The 18,739-nt window shown below is 46.5% G+C and overlaps 1 long non-coding RNA gene across 8 annotated transcripts in view; it reads right to left on the reverse strand.

The window, feature by feature from the left end:
- Window positions 1-1,420: 1,420 nt before the first annotated feature.
- The window catches only part of LOC129405621 (uncharacterized), a 44,396-nt gene continuing 27,077 nt past the window's right edge, over window positions 1,421-18,739 (reverse strand). For 3 of the 8 annotated variants that reach the window (XR_008630699.1, XR_008630694.1, XR_008630700.1), the window contains 7 exons: window positions 18,492-18,616; window positions 17,665-17,745; window positions 12,461-12,553; window positions 10,065-10,193; window positions 6,888-6,964; window positions 5,549-5,809; window positions 1,421-2,446 (listed from right to left, as the gene is read on the reverse strand). This is a non-coding gene — a long non-coding RNA (uncharacterized LOC129405621). Of the gene's footprint in view, window positions 2,447-5,026; window positions 5,141-5,548; window positions 5,810-6,887; window positions 6,965-8,187; window positions 8,245-10,064; window positions 10,194-12,460; window positions 12,554-17,664; window positions 17,746-18,491; window positions 18,617-18,739 lie in introns of all 8 variants that reach the window. The other 5 variants (XR_008630698.1, XR_008630695.1, XR_008630697.1 and 2 more) reach the window with 5 other exon arrangements.

The raw sequence follows: 18,739 nt of genomic DNA on the forward strand, positions 1-18,739 counted from the left end.
CCCTCTGTGACATCATTTCCGCTTCTGCCAGGGGCCTTAAAGGGCCATGGCTAAGATTTAGAGTGCTATCACAGTCCCTCAGGAAAAATGTGGGTGGGTTGATTGAAGGTAAAACAGGCAGGTAGGTACAAGGCACCTGATGCTGGGAATTAAGATGGGATGAGAGCAGTGACTCTGAAGCCAGCCCTGGAGATGCAGACAGGAACTAGCCTAGCAGCAGTCCAGAGAGCTGGACAGACACTGGAAAGGGGAAAATGCTGGAAGAACACAGTCTTTGGAAAAAGCCCAACCAATGGACGCTTGCCTACAAGGGAAACCACATGAGGCAGTTTCAGAAACACAATTTCACATCCAGAGGATGGGGCAAGAGGTGCACGTGGGCAATCTGGGTTCACACCTCAGAATTCCGAATGGTCCCCTGAGCATCACCGAACTGCAAGAAAGAAACAGCACTGTAGCACTGTCGTCCCGTTGTTCATCGATTTGCTCAAGTGGGCACCAGTAACATCTCCATTGTGAGATTTGTTGTAACTGGTTTTGGCATATGGAATATGGCACATGTAGCTGGCCAGGCTCTGCCGTTCTTGTGAGATATGGTCCGTAGCTTATTGGGCTCTCTGAGAGGGATGGAGGAAGCCAGAAATCAGTATACATTAGGAAAATAATTATATTACAGGCAAGAAAGAACAAAGAATTTACACTGATGATTAGTGACCAAAGTTGACCGTTTTTATGATACTATTTACTGAAAATCTCTGCAAATTTGGGAGCTGAAGAAGCAATCTCTTTGGCCAGAGAGATAGACATGGGGTAAGGTGTTTGCCTTGCACATGACCAGTCCGGGTTTGATCCCTGCATCCCATTTGATGCCCCAAGTACCGCCAGTAGTAATTCATGAGTGCAGAGATATGAGTGACCGCTGAGAATCACTGGGTGTGATCCAAAAAGCCAAAACAAAATAAGAAGCAATCTCTTTTTTATTGTTTTGGTTTGTTTGTTTTTAGACTACAGTCAACGGCACTCGGTGCATACTCCTGGCTCTGTGCTCAGGAACCACTCCTAGTGGGACTCCAGGGACCATATGTGCACATGGTATTGAACTAAGGCCATCCCCTTGCAAGGCAAGCACCCTACCCACCGTACCACATCTCCACACTCACACAGCACTCTCTTAAGGAACATATACTCCCAGGAGTAAACCCAAAGTTCCTACGGCTCCTACCTGCTGCAAATGCCTTCTCCCACACTCGTGTCTATCCACTGAACCCGTCTTCAAGGCCCAGCTCGCCCTGCCATCCCATCCACACGGCGGCCTTCTTTCTATGAATCGCTGGAGTACTCACTGTATTGTTTGTCCATGATCTTCCCATGTAAACACTAGCAAACTTTTTAAACAGACATAGTCAGTTTTTGTGAGTCATTTTCACAAAGACCTTTATAATATTTATTTTTTAGTAACTACAGAAAACTTCAATGAAATTATCTTATAAAAGTTTCCATGTCTGGGGCTGAAGAGATAGTACAATGAGTAGGAACTTGCCTTGTCCAGAGCCAAATAAGCTTTGATCCCCAGCATCTCACATGGTCCCCGGTTTACTGTTAGAACTAGTTCCTGAGTGCAGAGACTGGAGTAACGCCTGAGCATCTCCAGCTGTGCACCCCTACACACACAGAAAAAAATTTACACATCTATATGTCAATTTATATTTGGAATCTACAAAAAGAGTGGGTCTACTTTAATTTCTTAAATACTGGTAGGTAAACAAGGACTGTCTGGACAGATTCTAGTCCTCAAGTCTACGAGTATAAGGCCTTAATACATTAATACTGCCAAGGGATTGGATCAAGCCTAACAGACGTCCACAAATGTACACATCTTTGCAACACTTGTTAGATGACTTATGGCCCTCTAACTTCCAAAGTCTTTGAAATGTAAGACTACTGCCCTAGATATGAACAAGACTGCCTTGGGCCACAGCAATAGTACAGCTGGTAGGGCATTTGCCTTGCATGCAAATGACCTGGGTTTTATCCCTGCCATCACATATGGTCCCCCGAGTACCAACAGGAGTGATTTCTGAGTGTAAAGCCAGGAGTAACCCCTGAGCATCACCATGTGACCCCAAAAAAGAAGACAGGCAACAAAGCACAACAATAGTATTAGCATTATCTCTGCCTTGACTTTGCATCGTATCACAATATTTTTATTCATATTACAGAGATGTTACTGAACATCACTCAATTTTATCACCGCTTTTAAGTTTCATGTATCTTAAACTTGCCATTTAGATCACCTCTGCTCACAGCCTTCCTATCTAAATGAGGATCTGGTAACTCTCCCCAGCATCATTCAGCTACCAAAGTCTAGCATCAGGTCCAGACAGCTCTTTCTCAGCATTCCATACTTCTAAGTGATCTTCAGAGGCCACTCCATACTGATGATTTCCTGTGCACAGTGCAAAAAAGAGTTTCAAGCAGCTATCATTGAAAAAAAAAATACAGTAACTATTCCCAAGTTTTAATTCAATGATCTTGCTGTTTAATGTGTTAATTTTAAAAGTAAACATTACTATATGACAAGTTTGGATTCTTTTCATTTTGATAACTGTATTTCAGTGTAACTGGCATTATTTGTAGATATGTACTTTATGCACCAAAAACTGTTGTTCTGATAAGGGATTCAAAGCATAAAAAAAATCATAAGAACCCAAGATCCAAGGAGCTACAGAGCAAAACACCCTGTTTGGTTAATTGATCCAATGAAAGAATTAGCAACACTTTATTAAGTACCTATTGTATTAGTCTGAGCAAGCTGAAATGACTGTTTTTAACCAAAAAAATGATGACTTCACACAGTCCAATCTAATGACAGGCCCAAAATATAAGCCCACTAATAATGAATGAAAAAATGGCTGCACTGTGAAGGTCACTTCCTGGAGAAGTTAGGACTGATGAAGTGGTAAGAAGAGGCCAGCAGACAGCAAGAATACATCAGAAGACAAAGTGACCAGAGGGGATTACCCACTTAATTATCCCTAATACAAATGGTCCAGATACACTGCAAGTCTTATTGTTTTCTTTTTATTGAATTTTTTTTTTTTTTTGCTTTTTGGGTCACACCCAGTGATGCTCAGGTTCTGCACTCCTGGTTCTGCACTCAGGAATCACTCCTAGCGGTGCTTGGGGGACCATATGGGATGCCGAGGATCGAACCCAGGTCTGCCGCGTGCAAGGCAAACGCCCTACCCGCTGTGCTATTGCTCCGGCCCCAAGTCTTATTGTTTTCTATGAACTAACAGTGATCAGAAACTTTATTAATTAATCAAACACCCTTTCCCCAAAACTTTATCAATACTTCATTTCTCCCCCAAATTAATAACATTATCTGCTACTTTATACTAATAAGCCAACTTTAAAATCAAGATTGAAGCCAGAAATAATGCCTTATATTTATACGCCACATCCGTGTGCCTAATGTTCAAAAGGCACTTTAAAACTTCACTGTATCACTGTCATCCTGTTGTTCATCAATTTGCTCGAGCGGGCGCCAGTAATGTCTCCATTTGTCCCTGTCGTATGCCAGTGTAGGCTGATGGCGTAATGAGGGCTCTTTCAGGGTCAGGAGAATGAAGACCGTCATTGTTACTATTTTTGGCATATCAAGTACGCCACGGGTCGCTTGCCAGGCTCTCACTTTATAACTTACAAAATAATTTCACAGCCATGACTCTACTGGATCCGAATCACATCCCTGCAAAATTTCTGGGGGATATCACGATTCTCCAGATTGCAAAACATACATCCACCAAAAGGACTCACAGAGGGGCTGGAGTGATAGCACAGCGGGTAGGGTGTTTGCCTTGCCCGGGTTCCAATCTCAGCATCCCCTATGGTCCTCTGAGCAACGCCAGGGGTGATTCCTGAGTGCATGAGCCAGGAGTAACCCCTGTGCATAGACGGGTGTGACCCAAAAAGCAAATAAAGAAAAACCTCTCCATTTATTTTCCTATGACTACAAAGGCATGAGAAATGACACGCTTTCCACATTTCTCACATTCAATTTCTCTCTAGTATGAAATCGCTTGTGCTGATTAAGGCTGTCTCACAGTCCTTACATTAATATGGTTTCTCTCAAGTGTGAATTCTCCTATGAGTAGTAAGTATAATACTAAGGTTATACTACTACTGTATAATGCCTTATGTATGTCAGGCCTTCCCAGACGCCTGACATACATAAGGCTTCTCTGCACTGTGAGTACCCATATGTGTTTTCAGGGCAGATGATCAAATGAAGGCCTTTCTACATGCCTTACATTTCTAAGGTTTCTCGACAGTGTGCATTCTGTTATGTCTAGTCAGCTGAGTATTTGAGAAAGGTCTACGCACACTCCTGACATACAAAAGGCTTCTCTCCCAAATGATTTCTCCTATGTACAGTGAGCATTGAGGATGAGCTAAATGCCTTCCCACATTCCTGACACTAATAAGGCATCTCTCCAGTATGACTTCTCATATGTTGAGTAAAGACCCTTCCACAAACTTTACAATTATGAGGATTCTCTCCATTGTGAATTCTCCTATGTACTGTAAGATAGGAGGAAAGCTGAAGGCCTTCCCACACTCCTGACATACATAAGGCACGGATTTCTACTATGTACAATAAGATACGTGGAACTGGTAAAGGTCTTCCCACACTCCTGACATACATAAGGCTGGGATTTCTACTATGTACAATAAGATACGTGGAACTGGTAAAGGTCTTCCCACACTCCTGACATACAAAGGGCTTCTCTCCAGTATGAGTATTCATATGCCTATTGAAACCTATAAATTAGTGAAGGCCTTTCTGCATACCTTACATTTATAAGGTTTCTCCCAGTATGAATTCTCCTATGTACAGTAAGCACTGAGGATCTGCTAAAGTTCTGCCCCCACTCCTGACATATATAAGCCTTCTCTCCAGTATGAGTATCCATGTGCCCTTTAAGGGCTGCCAATCAAGTGAAGGCCTTTCAACATGTCTTACAGTCACTGTTTCTCTCCAGTGTGATTATCCTTGTGCACAGAAAGGCTTGAGTGATAAGCAAAGACGTTTCCACAGTCCTGACATGAATATGGTTTCTCTCCAGAATGACTCTTTCTGTGATGAAAAAGATCAGAGGAGCAAGTTTAGACCTTCCCATCCTGACATGAGTAAGTTTTCATTCCTGTATGAATTTCCCTGAAGACACCAAGTTGTGAGCACAAGGTAATGGCCTCTCCGCATTGCTCATATGCATGAGGTTTGTCTGCAGTGTTATCTCTATGATGTATAATAAGATTTGAGGGGGAAGTGAAAGCTTCCCCACAGTCCATATACATAAACGGTTTTTCTGCAGTTTGCAATCTTTGCACTGAAACACTGCGATGACACCTGAATCAAAGTTTGTTCTCCCTGGTAACAATCCTGGGGATTCTGTCTATTGGGGGTTTCAAAGGGAACATTATTCTTAGACGGGGTCAGTCCATGATGACTTTACTTATGCAAATGTCAGCATGCGGGACTCACCATAAACGGTGCTCCTCTCCCACTGTCCTGGGGCTTCTGCCTTGAGGGGTTTGTGTCCAGAAACTGAGGAGAACAGACTGTGAGGAGTTTTTCCCAGGGGAAAGCTTCTTCACTGTGAGGTTGATCTCTCCACTCTGATCACCCTCAGAAGACATTAGGCCTGTCTCGGCATCCCCATGGGGCAGAGGGCGAGATTGCTCACTCTGAGACACTGTCACACAGTGCAGGATCAGAGACATTCCACTAGGGCTGGCTGCTTCCCTGTAAAAAGCAGAAGAGAATTCCAATGACTGCTCCATTCCTTCATAGTCTCCCTGTCAAAAGAAACTGAGACCAACATTACCACGACTAGGAATGCAATTTCTGATAGGTGGATGGATGTTCTATGGGATGACCCAATGTTTCCACATAGTGACTGCACTTAATTGAAGGCTGCACCATCATTAATTTGTTTAAATTTTTTCAATTCGATAAACACAGACATAAAATGGAAATAATACTATCTGCAGAATTTCAAAGCCGTAGTTTCCAACAAAATAAAATACACCCGAGTCCTGGTTTGTTTGTAGCACAGTGTGGAGCCCCGGATCCGTGTGTTAAGGCAAGGCTGAAACGCAACACAGCAAGATGGACCATGGGAGCTACTGTAAACATTTCACCACAAATAAATCCTCTCCACGACCAATGAGGTTTTTTGTTCTTTTTTGGTTTGTAGGTTGTATTTATTTGAGGTGGACCACACCAAGAGGTACCACGGATCACTGATGGTGGGTCCCATGGAACATTGCTGGGAATAGAACCCAGATTTCCATCCTGTGGAAGGCAAGTCCGCCCCAATACTCTATCACTCGTGGCAACAAAATAATTCATTTAAACAATTAACTCTCCTGCCTTCTTTCAATTCATTGAAAAATCAGAATATTTCTTCAAAATTAAAGGTAGTAGGAATTGGGATAAGAATGCTAGAACAGTGGGGAGGGTATTTCCACTGCATATGGTGGACTCGGTTTGAATTCTGGCATCCCAGATGGTGCCATTAGTACTTTCCTGCGTTATTCCTCAGTGCTGAGCCTGAAGTAACTAATCAGCATCGCCGTGAGTGAATGAAAAACAAAACCAAGAAATAAAAAAAATAATAATAATAATAACAGCAACAATAATAATATCCTTAGATTTTAAAAGGACTGATTTTAGCACCCAGTAAGACTAGGGTCCCTCTACTCACAACAGTAGGCTACAAAGTTCCACCCTGCAGTGGCCAGAACTCCACTTTCAAGTCACATTCTAGATCCAAGGAACTATCCTGTCAAAATATTTATATTCAACATGCTAATCTTACCAATTCACTCGTTTTTGGTGACTCAATTCCCAAATCAAATTGTTGCAGTGAAAACCCCTGAAGCTACGATTTCCTTTCTGAAATCAAACATAAAACACAATGAAAGAGTTAGTAGTGTTGGGGCTGGAGTGATAGCACTGTGGTTAGGGCATTTTCCTTGCACAAGACCAACCCAGGTTCGATTCTCAGAATCCCATATAGTTCCCCAAGCACTGCCAGCGGGAATTCCTGAGGGAATGATCCAGGAATAACCCTTGAACATTGCTTGGTGTTATCCAACAAGAATTAAAAAAAAAGAATCGGTAATGGAAAGTATTCGAAGGACATCCATTGTGGGGAATGCTGGGAGCAGCTTGCGAATCCACGAAGTAGTGTTTTGGGTTATGTTTTTTAAACAGGCCTGGTGATACCTAGGAGCATATAAGATGTCAGGGTTTTAACCTATGTCTGCCATGTACAGGACAACTACACTCCCGGCTGTAATAGCTCTTTGTCTCAAATCAGCAATTTTTCATAGGCTCATGCATTCACTCTGTAAACAGAAAAGTAAAAGACACTTCTTTTTTACTTCTTATTTTTTTTTTTTTGCTTTTTGGTTCACACCTGGTGACTCACAGGTGTTACTCCAGGCTCTGCACTTAGGAAAAGCTCATGGTGGTGCTCAGGGGACCATATGGGATGCTGGGAATTGAACCCGTGTTGGCCACGTGCAAGGCAAACGCCCTACCTGCTGTATTATGGCTCCAGCCCCACAAATGATATTTCTTAGTGGATTAGATAGAATAGCAGGGAGGCACTTCCCTCACATGAAGCTGACAGGGTCTGATCTCTGAGTACCACCAAAAGTAACCTCTTAAAACTTCCAGGAATAAACACTGAAAATTCCGAGTCTCAAAGTCAAAAATAAATTTAATATACTGACAAAACATGCTAATGATCTGAGGGCAAAAATAAGCATGAAAGAAAGAGTAGAGTGGTAACTAGATTCCCCTGAAAGGGCACACCATCAGTGCAGGCTGAACAACAGAATGGTGAAGCACAGACAGTTGCCCAATGGCTGTGAATCCCATGAATATTCTACATACCTGACAGGTAAGGGAAAATGAGAACAAAGCCAAGAAAGGAAAGAACAGGATCTTTCTATGACAAGCAGTTCATGAAATTAAGGGCACAGTGAGCGTGGCACAGACACCTGTATCCAGGAGCCCGAGGCCTCTAGGGTCAGCAGCGTGACTCACATGAACTCAGGCATCCACACACTTCCCAGAGCCTGAGCCACGGAGGGTCCTCAGACATTTACCTGCACACATGCCTCTTCTTCCTGGGCTCAGGGCTCCTCCTTAAAGCCCAGGAACTCCTGTCCCGGTAAAGAAATGATACAACCCAATGTGTCCCAAACAATATTAAACTAATTCCTAAAAGAGCTTGAACAGAAACTCCACTTTTGATATACCCCAAATTAGTAGTTATCAGTCACAGAATTCCGAAGTTTCAATTTCAGTCTGAAATTCTTATGCTGAAGCCCCCCAAAAAGCACAGAAAGTGACTCCAAGCACTGAAATACAACAGCAACTGATGACGTGAGTCCCTAAAAAAAAAAATGAACTCATGCTCAGAGCGATAGTCCAGCAAGGTGGGCACCTGATGACATACAGAGAGAGGTTTGATCCCTAGCAACCATACAGGCCAGGAGCACTGCCACGAGAAATTCCTGAATATACAGCCAGAGTGACCCCTGAGCACTGCTGGGTATAGGCCCCTCACACAATCAAAACTGAAAACAAATAATAACAAATGATGTTACAGGCCAGGTACAATAGAACACCTGCCATATAGTTGCTGACCCGGTTTAATCCACAGCACCCCCATGGGCCCCTGTGGTCGTACAAGAAGTAGATTCATCTAGCAATGGAAGGAAATATTCACAGGAAGTTTATCGATAGTACATCACGTGGGGGGCTTTCCCATGCTCTTGACTGGCCTGGGTAGACACCCTGCATCCCAGAAGCAAGCCTGACGATTGCCAAGTGTGGCCAAATAACAAAAACAAACAAAGAGAAATGAACATATGAAAGTTATCAGCATTGCTGTCAATAATCCTGGCCCATCAGAACCACTGTCCCTGGGGAACACAAAGCGCAGCCCTGCTCCCAGGCTGCTCTCACCGAAGGCCCGCAGCTGATGGTAGGTCTCCAGTGGCCCTGAGCACATCCACTGTGGGATAACAACAAATACAATAGAAAACAAAGCGGCAGATGGAGTTAAACTACAGCGAGTCCAGGGACAGTGGGCATGACTGTCAATCCCCACTGTCCCATATGGTCCAGCAAGCACTGCCAGCTACAGAGCCAGAAGTAACCCAAAAGAATCACTCGTTGTGACCCTCCCATTACCTCACAAAACATAAGGGAATACCATACCAGAGATGGGGTGGGGTATGGAGTGGGGGGTTGGGAGGGATACAGGGATCATCGGTGGTGGAGAATGGGTACTGGTGGAGGGATGGGTACTCGAGCATTGTATGACTGAAACACAAGCACGAAAATATGCAAATATGTTAACTGTATCCTCACGGTGATTCACTAATTGAAAAAAAATTTTTTTAAAAAAGAAAAATGTTGCATAGATCAAACTACAGTTACTTTGCAAAGACAAGTACTGTAAGTGAAACAGATATAAAGCACGCAGTCATTCCTGTCCTAAAATATAATGATCACTAAATGTTTCTGAAAAGAAAAAAAAATGAAACTGAAGAGCCTTTTTATTTTTTTTTTTTTTTGCTTTTTGGGTCACAGCCAGCAATGTTCAGGGGTCACTCCTGGCTTTGCAGGAATTACTCCTGACGGTGCTCAGGGGACCATATGGGATGCTGGAATCGAACCCGTGTTGGCCGTGTGCAAGGCAAATGCCCTATCCGCTTTTCTATCTCTCCAGCCCCGAAGAAAGTCTTAAATCCATGCCACCCGATAGGGTCCCTGAGATCTGGTAGGAATAATTGAGCACTGAGTTAGAAGTACTCACTGAGCACTGCTGGTTGTGGCTAAATCCAAATAAAAGGAAACCAACAGACAAGGACACAGTAGCATCAAATAGGGAGAGTTGGAGCACTCAGGCCAGGAATTATATCCCAGGACTCCTTCCTGAAACTCAAGATTCAGAGACCCTAGAAACCGATACCTGCCTGTCACTGCATCATGTCACCACATTGTTCTCCTCCAACCTGGGAACAGTGTATCAGATGGCTCTTCAACATTGTCTGCAGCTTCTGTAATTCCCAAGGATCAGCACGTGGGTCCAGGGAATCACCTAGAAGAGAAGTCAGACCCATGAGCTCCAGAACGGAGCACAACTCATGGCCCTGACTGGAAGTCCCCACACTGGATCCAGAAAGGCCCTGACCAGCATCACCCTCAGGCACAGCTCAGAGACACAACCAGAAAAACATTGCTAGATGTCCCTTACTCTCCAGGGGACAAAAAAGTGTGCTGTAATCCACGATGCCCTTCGCTCTTAGGGAAGGTAAAACAAGCAGCTGACCTGCTGTCCTGTTCTTAGGGCTCTTGGGTCTACCCTAACTGAAAAGTCTATAATTTCTGAACAAACATATGTAGCTGAATAGGTAAAAATCAGATCCCAGAGTCAGGTCAATAAAACAGGAAAAGGTGGGCACTGGCCTTGCACACAGCTACCCGGGCTTGACCTCCCTCATCCCTACAGTCCAGAAGGCCCAACAGGAGGGATTCCTGAGTGCAGAGTGAGAAGAAAGACTGGGCAGACTACTGGTGGATGTGATCCCAAAGACAAACACACACTCAAGAAATGGGAGTTGTGTACTTAGTAGGAAAAAATACATTTACTATCACAACTTCCTGGAATTTATCCAGAGTAAAAACATTTTTATGATGGCCTCACTGATAGCACAGAGCATAGGGTGCCTCCCTGACATGCACTTCAATCAAGTCAATCTCTATCAGATGGAAAGTGTTCCCACGTCTTGCAGGGGATGACCAATGAGCAGAACAAGAAGTGACCCATTAGCATCGCAGGCAGGACCAACTGAAAATGAAACTATTATACTGTGGCGGTCTGTTTCGAAGGCCAGGGCTTGCACTCCTGGCCTATCTCTTACCCCAGAATTCAAATTCTATATAAATCCCGTGAACCCTCTGATAAGAACAGACTGGCATGGCGGTGGAGGCTAGGACAAGGCCCAACTGGTACAGTTCATGGCAGGGCTGCGGACACCTGGCAGCTTCTGGTGTGAAGCTGAGCTGAAAACAAGCTGTGATTTCCAAGGTTTGCATCCGTCCGACTCAACTTTACATCCTGAAATCTTGAGAACTGCTGGATTTGAGATCGCCACACCCCTCCCCTCTGACAAAGGCACAGAGAAAGTCATCTGCCAACAGTGATGTGTGAAATCCAGCCATAAATCTCAGGGCTCAAATCTTTGGTTTGTTTATTTTTGGGCCACACCCTGGGATGCTCAGAACTTATAGGTAGAGTTTACACAGATTATGTCATTTTACTCATTCAGTTATGTGACCCTATGTAAGAAAAGTAGGCGGAACATGCATTTGGCCCAAAAGAAGTCTAAATCATGAATGTCTATAAATTTGCTCAGACACTCCAACCCCTTAGTTTCCTTCTGACAGCCTCTTCTTGGAAGTTTTCCAGCATGTTCACCTCTAAGAACTTCCAATGAAGGTATGAACCGAGGGGCAGGAGAGAGCACACCAGGCTGGAGCACACACTGGCCACATGAAAGCTTGGGGACCTTCACCGGTACCAAATGGCACTGCTAATGTGAACAGAGCAGGGCACAATCCTCAAGCAAGGCCAGTTGTTTCCTCAAATCCCAGCGCGTCTGCTCCCAAAGTAGTGGGACAGACCTAGGGAAAGGAGCTCAAGGGCTGAGCACCTGCTTTACTGGTGGGGAACATGGCACGGTTCCCCTACATGGAGAGACACACGGATAGAGGGGAAGAGTCCCTGATCAACACCAAGTTTTTAGCAAAAAGAGTGAAACTAAAAGATGAGGTTGGATAGAAGCCCACAGCAGCCAAAAAAAAGTTTGAGAGATGCCCGGCAGTGCTCAGGGAACCCTATGGAATACTGGGGAACAAACCCCTCAGCCACATGACAGGCAAGTGCCCTATATGCTCTACTATTGCTTGGCTTTTCTTTCTTTTTTTTTTTTTTTTTTTGCTTTTCGGGGCAAACCTGGCAATGCACAGGAGTTATTCCTTGGTCTTCACTGAGAAATTACTACGGGCGGTGCTCAGGGGACCTATGGGATGCCGGGAATTGAGTACAGGTCAGCCGTATGCAAAGCAAATGCCCTACCAGCTGTGCTATCGCTGCAATCCCATCGGCTTTTCTTTCTTTTTGGTCTTTTAGGCCACATCTCTCGATGTTCAGACACTCCTATGCGGAATGAAAGGATTGAATCCAGGTCCGTCCTGAGCAAGACCAACACTGTCCTGGCTGTACTAAGGCTCCTGCCCCTAGAGTGAGACATTTATAACCTAGTGCAACAAGTCCCTGCAAAGCCCGTTTCTACAAGTACTCACCAGAACAGAAGGGGCAGCCTCTGGTCCGGGAGAAATACCTCCGTCAATGAGAGATTGCTCTGAAACCTGACAGGTGAAGCAGAAATTATTTTTCTGGGGAAAAATAAAATCAGAGAGTTAGCAGAGATAGTAAATGGATAGGATGCTTTTAGTTCAAGCAGCTGAGCCCAGGTTAATATGCAAGAGCACATAGGTTTCCCCAACCCAGCACTGCCAGGAGCCACACCTGAGCTAACCCTGAGCACCTGCCACCTGTGGACCAAAAACTATAATTATTATTAATAAAAATATACTGTGTGGGGTTATTTCTTGCACGTGTCTACCCAGGTTTGATTGTCGGAATGCTGTGTTGCCCTGAGCATCACCAAGAGTGATCCCTCAGTGCAGAGGTAGGAATCACCCCTGAAAATTTTCATGTGTTCCCTCACTATAAATATTATGTAAAACAAAGAAATAAATGCTTGGTGACCAATGGTCATCCTAGATTTTATTATGGTACATCTAGGGGTACATTCTGGAAGTGACCAGACTATTACCTGCAACATTTGGTTGCACGAACCCCTCTGGTACAACACAGCCCAGATGCTACACCCGCATCCACCAGGGTCTCTTACAGCTCTGCATCTCCCAGGATCCCAAAACCTACCGCAGGCGCAGGGAACCCGGGAAAATCAAACGTTAATCCACACATTCCTGAGTCCCCGGCCAGTGCAGAGGGCAGTGCACTGGGAGAGCACCTGCCGTGCACGGGGCTGACAGGATTGACCCTGACATTCACAGGACCCTGAGACCCGCCAGGAGAGTCCCCTGGTGCAGAGCCAGGACGGACACTGAATTCTGCAGGATGTCGGTCAAAAATTACAGAACACAACATAGGTTTTATTTAAAAGAGAGACTCGCCCCCTCCCTTTCCTGGGGAACCGTCCCTTTGGCCCTGACTCCATAATCCCCACAATGACGGATGTGGCCCACAAAGGACCGGCCCGGGAACATTCCCGGGTGACCCCCCCAGTCCCAGCCCGTGACCCCGGGGGCTCCGAGTGTCCCTGCAGGAACCAATGGCGAGGCGGCCTCGCACACTCCGCTGACCTGCGGGGAAACTGGGGAAACTGAGACTCCCTCTTGTCTTTCTCTTTGGTTGGGGCTTAAGCAACAGGGCAAGAGGGGAGGGTGGGGCCTTGACTGACAACCCATGGGGTCCCCAGACCCCCATAGCATCCCAAGCACAGAGCCGGGGGTCGCCCCGATCCCCACTGTGTGCGGCCAGGCCTCCTTGGGACTCGGGCCTGCTGGCAGCACTGAGGCAAGTTCCCTCAGAAACCCCCTCATTTCCCTGAATGGCAGAAAGGGACAAACCTCGGTAGGACGCTGGGGCCGCCAGGGTGGGGCCGTCGCCCCCTCCATTGCATGGAGTGACCCCGCGGGGTACCCCCTGTCAGCCCAGGGCACCCCCTTTCCCTCCAACTCCGCTCCCAAAGCTCTGACAATGGCGGCCAATAGGAAATGCTGCCACCCTCACTTCCGGCCGGAGTTTTAAAGGGCCAGACTCCAACTATTCCTGACCGGGTACTTTCTCTAAGGAAAGTTGATTTTTTTCCGTTTCTCATCTTGGATCAGGTCAGCAGGAAATCTGTGGGGTCAACAACTACCAGATACACAAAGTATGAAGCCAAAGTGTATATGTTTTCACTAAGCAAATAAAATCCACAAGGATTTCCTTGCAAGTAACCACTAGTAAGTGCCCCAACCCTGACCCCTAACCAACACCACAAAAAACAATGCTCAGAAATCACTGAGCGTTAATATACAGATATCATAATGTTTTCTGTTCAATGACCATTTTTGGGGGGCACGTTCTGTTGTGCCGAGCACTTTTCCCTGACTGCTCAGGGATCACTCCACACTGGGCTCGGGGAACCCTCTGGGGTTCTAACCATGGATCCTGGGTCAGCACCTCCCAACTGAACTGTCCTGATTGTTGTTTACATTGCACTGAACTTCCAATTGCTGGAGTAGCTCCAACTGTTCATGTATTCAGTTACAGGAGTGGGCTAGAAACTAAGTGAATCACATGCCCAGAATTAGTTAAACTAATTTCGTGGGTGACCCAGAATCAGGGTTAGGAATTGGTGAATGGAAAAGTATTATATGTGTAATCAATATTCCTTTATATGGGTCTGTGTGTGCTCATAGCCATTGGTGTTCTCACGCTGCACTTCTCACGCTGACAACCACCTTTCAAGTCACATTGTCGCTCCACTGAACTATCCCGCCAGCATAAAAATATTCCACAGGAGAATCTTGTCATTCACTCCTATTTGGTGACCACATTCTCAAGTCAAATTGCAGCAACAACAAATCCTCATGCTGTGGTTTGAGTTCTAAAATCAATCACAGCAATCAAGGTAAGAATTAGTCGAATAATCCCTGGGTGGATAGGCCGGGCAGGTGGAGGGCATCTCTGGTTCTCACAGTCAAACAGGCACCCAGCAAATGGAAAGTCCTTCGGGAGGATTGCTGTGAGGAGCCTGACTATCCTCAAACTAGTTCTTGGGCTTTTGTATTTGACTAGAACGGTGACATTTGGTGGAGCATAAAGGATACTGGGGATCAAATCCCAGTCGGGCATGGGTAAGACCAACACCCTCCCCTCCCCGTTGTACTGTCGCTCCTCCCAACTAGCTTTGTTATGGGTGCAATCCTTCACTGTTAAACATAAATGTGGAAGAAAATCTCTTAGTGGGTCAGAGAGAGAACAGCAGGTTGGTGTACAGGGTGTCAGGGGCTGTTCCCTGAGTACCGCACAAAGGAAGGCTTGAGGACCACGAGGAAAAACCTACAGCAACACAAGGCCCCACAACAAAATAAAAGGTTCCTGGACAGGGTCCAGCACAGTCCTGTGGTGTCAGGGTCAGGAAGACCAAGCCCCGCCCCCCCCTCACAGTAGACCCAGAGCTCAGCCCCGCACCCACCCGCCACTGCCTGATCTGAGGAGGTGGCAATGGTGGCCAAAGGGTTCCCCCAGGATCACATACTAACACACACAACCCCTGTGTCTCAGTACAACCTCACCACATCCTGCAAAAAAATGCATCCCCCTTAAGCCTCCACCGAGACTCCAGAACTGCCGGGGTATCGGGAAACAAGTGAACAACAAGCATGAAAGTGCCCCTCACACTACCGCGTCCCCATCACTCACAGTGTGGTGACGGGGATGAGCAAGGCTCTCACGTGGGTTCTCGTGTCCTGTCACAAAATTGGCCTTCACAGTCAGTTTTCCGAGAGACCCTATATTCTCCTTTATCCACGTGCCCTTTATAATGTTTCCAGGATACCAGCCACTGGAGGCACTGAGTTCAATCTCCCTGGGTGCAGAGTCAGGAGTAAACCCAAGCACCCAAGCAAGGACAAAGTTCACAAGCCCACCAAATGTGTATTAAAATAAAAAACAAAGGGGAGAGTGTGGACTGATAGCACAGTGGGTAAGGTGATGGACATACACACGGCCGACCCGGGTTCAATGCCCAGCATCCCATATGGCCCTCAGAGGACATCCAGGAGTAATTCTGAATGCCTGAGCCAGGAGTAACCCCTGTGCAACACCTGGTGTAACCCCCCACAAAAAAGGGAAGATGGGGGTAGGGAGATAGTACAGCAGGTGGGCAAAGGTCTTGCCCATCAATCCAGGTTCCATCCCTGACAACCCCATACGGTCCCCCACCAGCCAGGCATGATCCCTGAGTGCAGAGCCCAGGAAAAAACCCTGAGTCCTGCAGGTTTGTCCCAAAGCAAATTTCAAAGACCAAAAAGAGTCCAATGGAGGCAATGCACCGGATTGGGGAACATGCTTTGCACGCAGGGACCTCTGATTTGATGCCAGGCGCCATCTGGTCTCTGAAGATCACTTGAAGTGACCCCAAGCACTGAGTCAAACAGCAACTGAGGGGATGAGACTCTTCTAAATAAATGATCTTAGGGGCTGCAATGACAACATAGTGGCAGGGCATTTGCCTTGCACGCAATCCACGGGGTTTGAATTCCAGCATTCCATAGCTCAGGGTTCCCCACTTCAGTCAGGAGGAACCAGCCTCCACCCACATTTCAGGCTGATGAGCCCAGAAATCCCTCACAGGAAACCAGATGTGCTACAATGACACTATACCAGAAGGTTCCTGCAGGTTCTGGGCTTGCCAGCAGCCACCCCAGGATTAAATCTGATGAGCACTGCAGAGGGTAACACCTGAGTATAGACTTAGCAGGACCAAATAAAGCAACACTGAGTTGGACCAACACACGAGACACCCCTCCCCCGCCAATGCCACATCCCACAGTCCCTGTTCTGTGTTCCAGGGATGAGAAGGGACACACAATGTCCAGCAAGTGACTCAAAGCTGTGTGAGGACATGTGGGCCCGTAGGACTCGGAAGTCCTCTTTCAGGGCCACCCCAAATCCTTCCCATGGAATGTGTAAGTGACTTGACCCCCAATACCTCTGCTGGCCCTAGATCTTTTGCTCCCTCAGAACTGCACATACACAGCAGCGAGTGAACAAGAGACAGTGACTAAACAGGCGAGGCTCTCTCAGCAGGAAGAACAAAACAGGGGAAATGCATGTCCCGGGGCCAGTCACTGGAGCAGCCAGGGTGCAGACAGGCCTGTACTCCTGGGTCCTGCTGATAGTCCGGGGTGAATCCGGAGCAAAGAGCTAAGAGGAAACCATGAGCAGCTGCACTGTGGCACAAAATCAAAAATGAAAGAACACAAAGTAGCAGGATGGAGTAACAGGAGAGTGAGTCCAGGAAACCCGGGTAGGGGCTGGCGATCCCTGCTGTCCATATGGTCCAGCAAGAACCCTGAGGTGCAATGTTGGAGTGCAGAGCCAGGAATACTCCCAAGAATCACAGGGTGTGGCCCCCCATCACCTCCCCAACAAAACAACCCCCATCAAGTAGTTAGCCTTATACCACTAGTACCCAATAAGATCCGAGTCTGACACCAGTGACCCAGGAGCACAGAGTTGGGAGTACTTCTTGACCACAATTAAGTCTAAATATAACAAAACAAACAGGGACAAAAGTGGCCTCAGAGATCACTCAGTCACCCCTGCCAGGAACCCTGTCCCAGGGCTCCCTCATAAAATAGCTCAAGACAGATCGGCCAGGAAGCTTGTTCACACCCGTGTCCTCCTGTCACTCTTCTCCTACCTGTGGACAGTGAATCAGAAAGCGTGTCACCATCTTCCCATCTCTAATTCCTGAGGATCTGAAATAAGCTCTGTGCAAGACCTGGAGGAGAAGTCAGAGCCATGAGCACCACAGAGCAGCACAATCTACCAACCTTGCCCAGAAGTCCCAGCACTGCAACTGGAAACTCTCTGACCAGCAAAAACAATCCGGCACCAGATCTCTGACCCACCTGGAAGACACTGCCAGAAGCTCCTTCCTCTCCTGCAGACACAAGTGGGTTGGTATCCGGGCTGTCTGACCAGACCAGAGTGTTGGGCTCGGCTACAGGAGAGGAAACTGAGCCCTGGGACCTTCCCTGAATCCTACAAGAAGGTCCGTACAGGCCCGCACCAGGGCTGCCCCTTGTCCGGCCCCCAGTGAACACAGCCCTGAAAGTGGCTCTGCCATGGGGCAGCTAAAGGAATTCAGCAGGGATGAACATTCAGTCACCCTCTGGCAGGGTGGACAGGGAAACGTGCATGGGACATTTCTACTGGAGCCCAGGGTCACTTCTATGTCCAGGTCAGCCCAAGGTACAGCCCCAGGTCTGTTCAGTTAGTACCCATCTCTTCTGGGTCCTGACTTACGCTAATCCCAATCAGCACAACTGCATAGGCCTCACCCAGCACTCGCTCCTGTCTTGCAGCAATATATTTGAGAACTGTACAAACAGCGTGTTGTAGCGTATAAGTATCCTATATCTGGGTGTTGATTAAGAACCATGATATGAACTATTTCTATTATTTAACTACAAATCTTTTATTCCGGGGCACAGAGAGGTAGTACAGCATAAACTATCAGCTTACCCAAGACCAGTACCCATGCAAAGCTTATGGGCGACTGGCAGCAGTGATTCCTGAGTTCAGAGTCAGGAGTAAGGCCTGAGCACTTTAGGGTGTGGCGCAGAAGTACGGCAACAACAAAATGGGAACTAACAAAGGAGGGGGAAAAAAAGAAAAATTCACATGCAAAGACAAATTCTCACATGAACATTTAAACAGTCAAAGAGCGTGTCCTTAAAAGCTTGTTTAACGGCTTTTTCTATGCAGCAGAA

The sequence above is a fragment of the Sorex araneus genome, chromosome 6 (assembly GCF_027595985.1).
Source record: "Sorex araneus isolate mSorAra2 chromosome 6, mSorAra2.pri, whole genome shotgun sequence".
Classification (NCBI taxonomy): domain Eukaryota; kingdom Metazoa; phylum Chordata; class Mammalia; order Eulipotyphla; family Soricidae; genus Sorex; species Sorex araneus.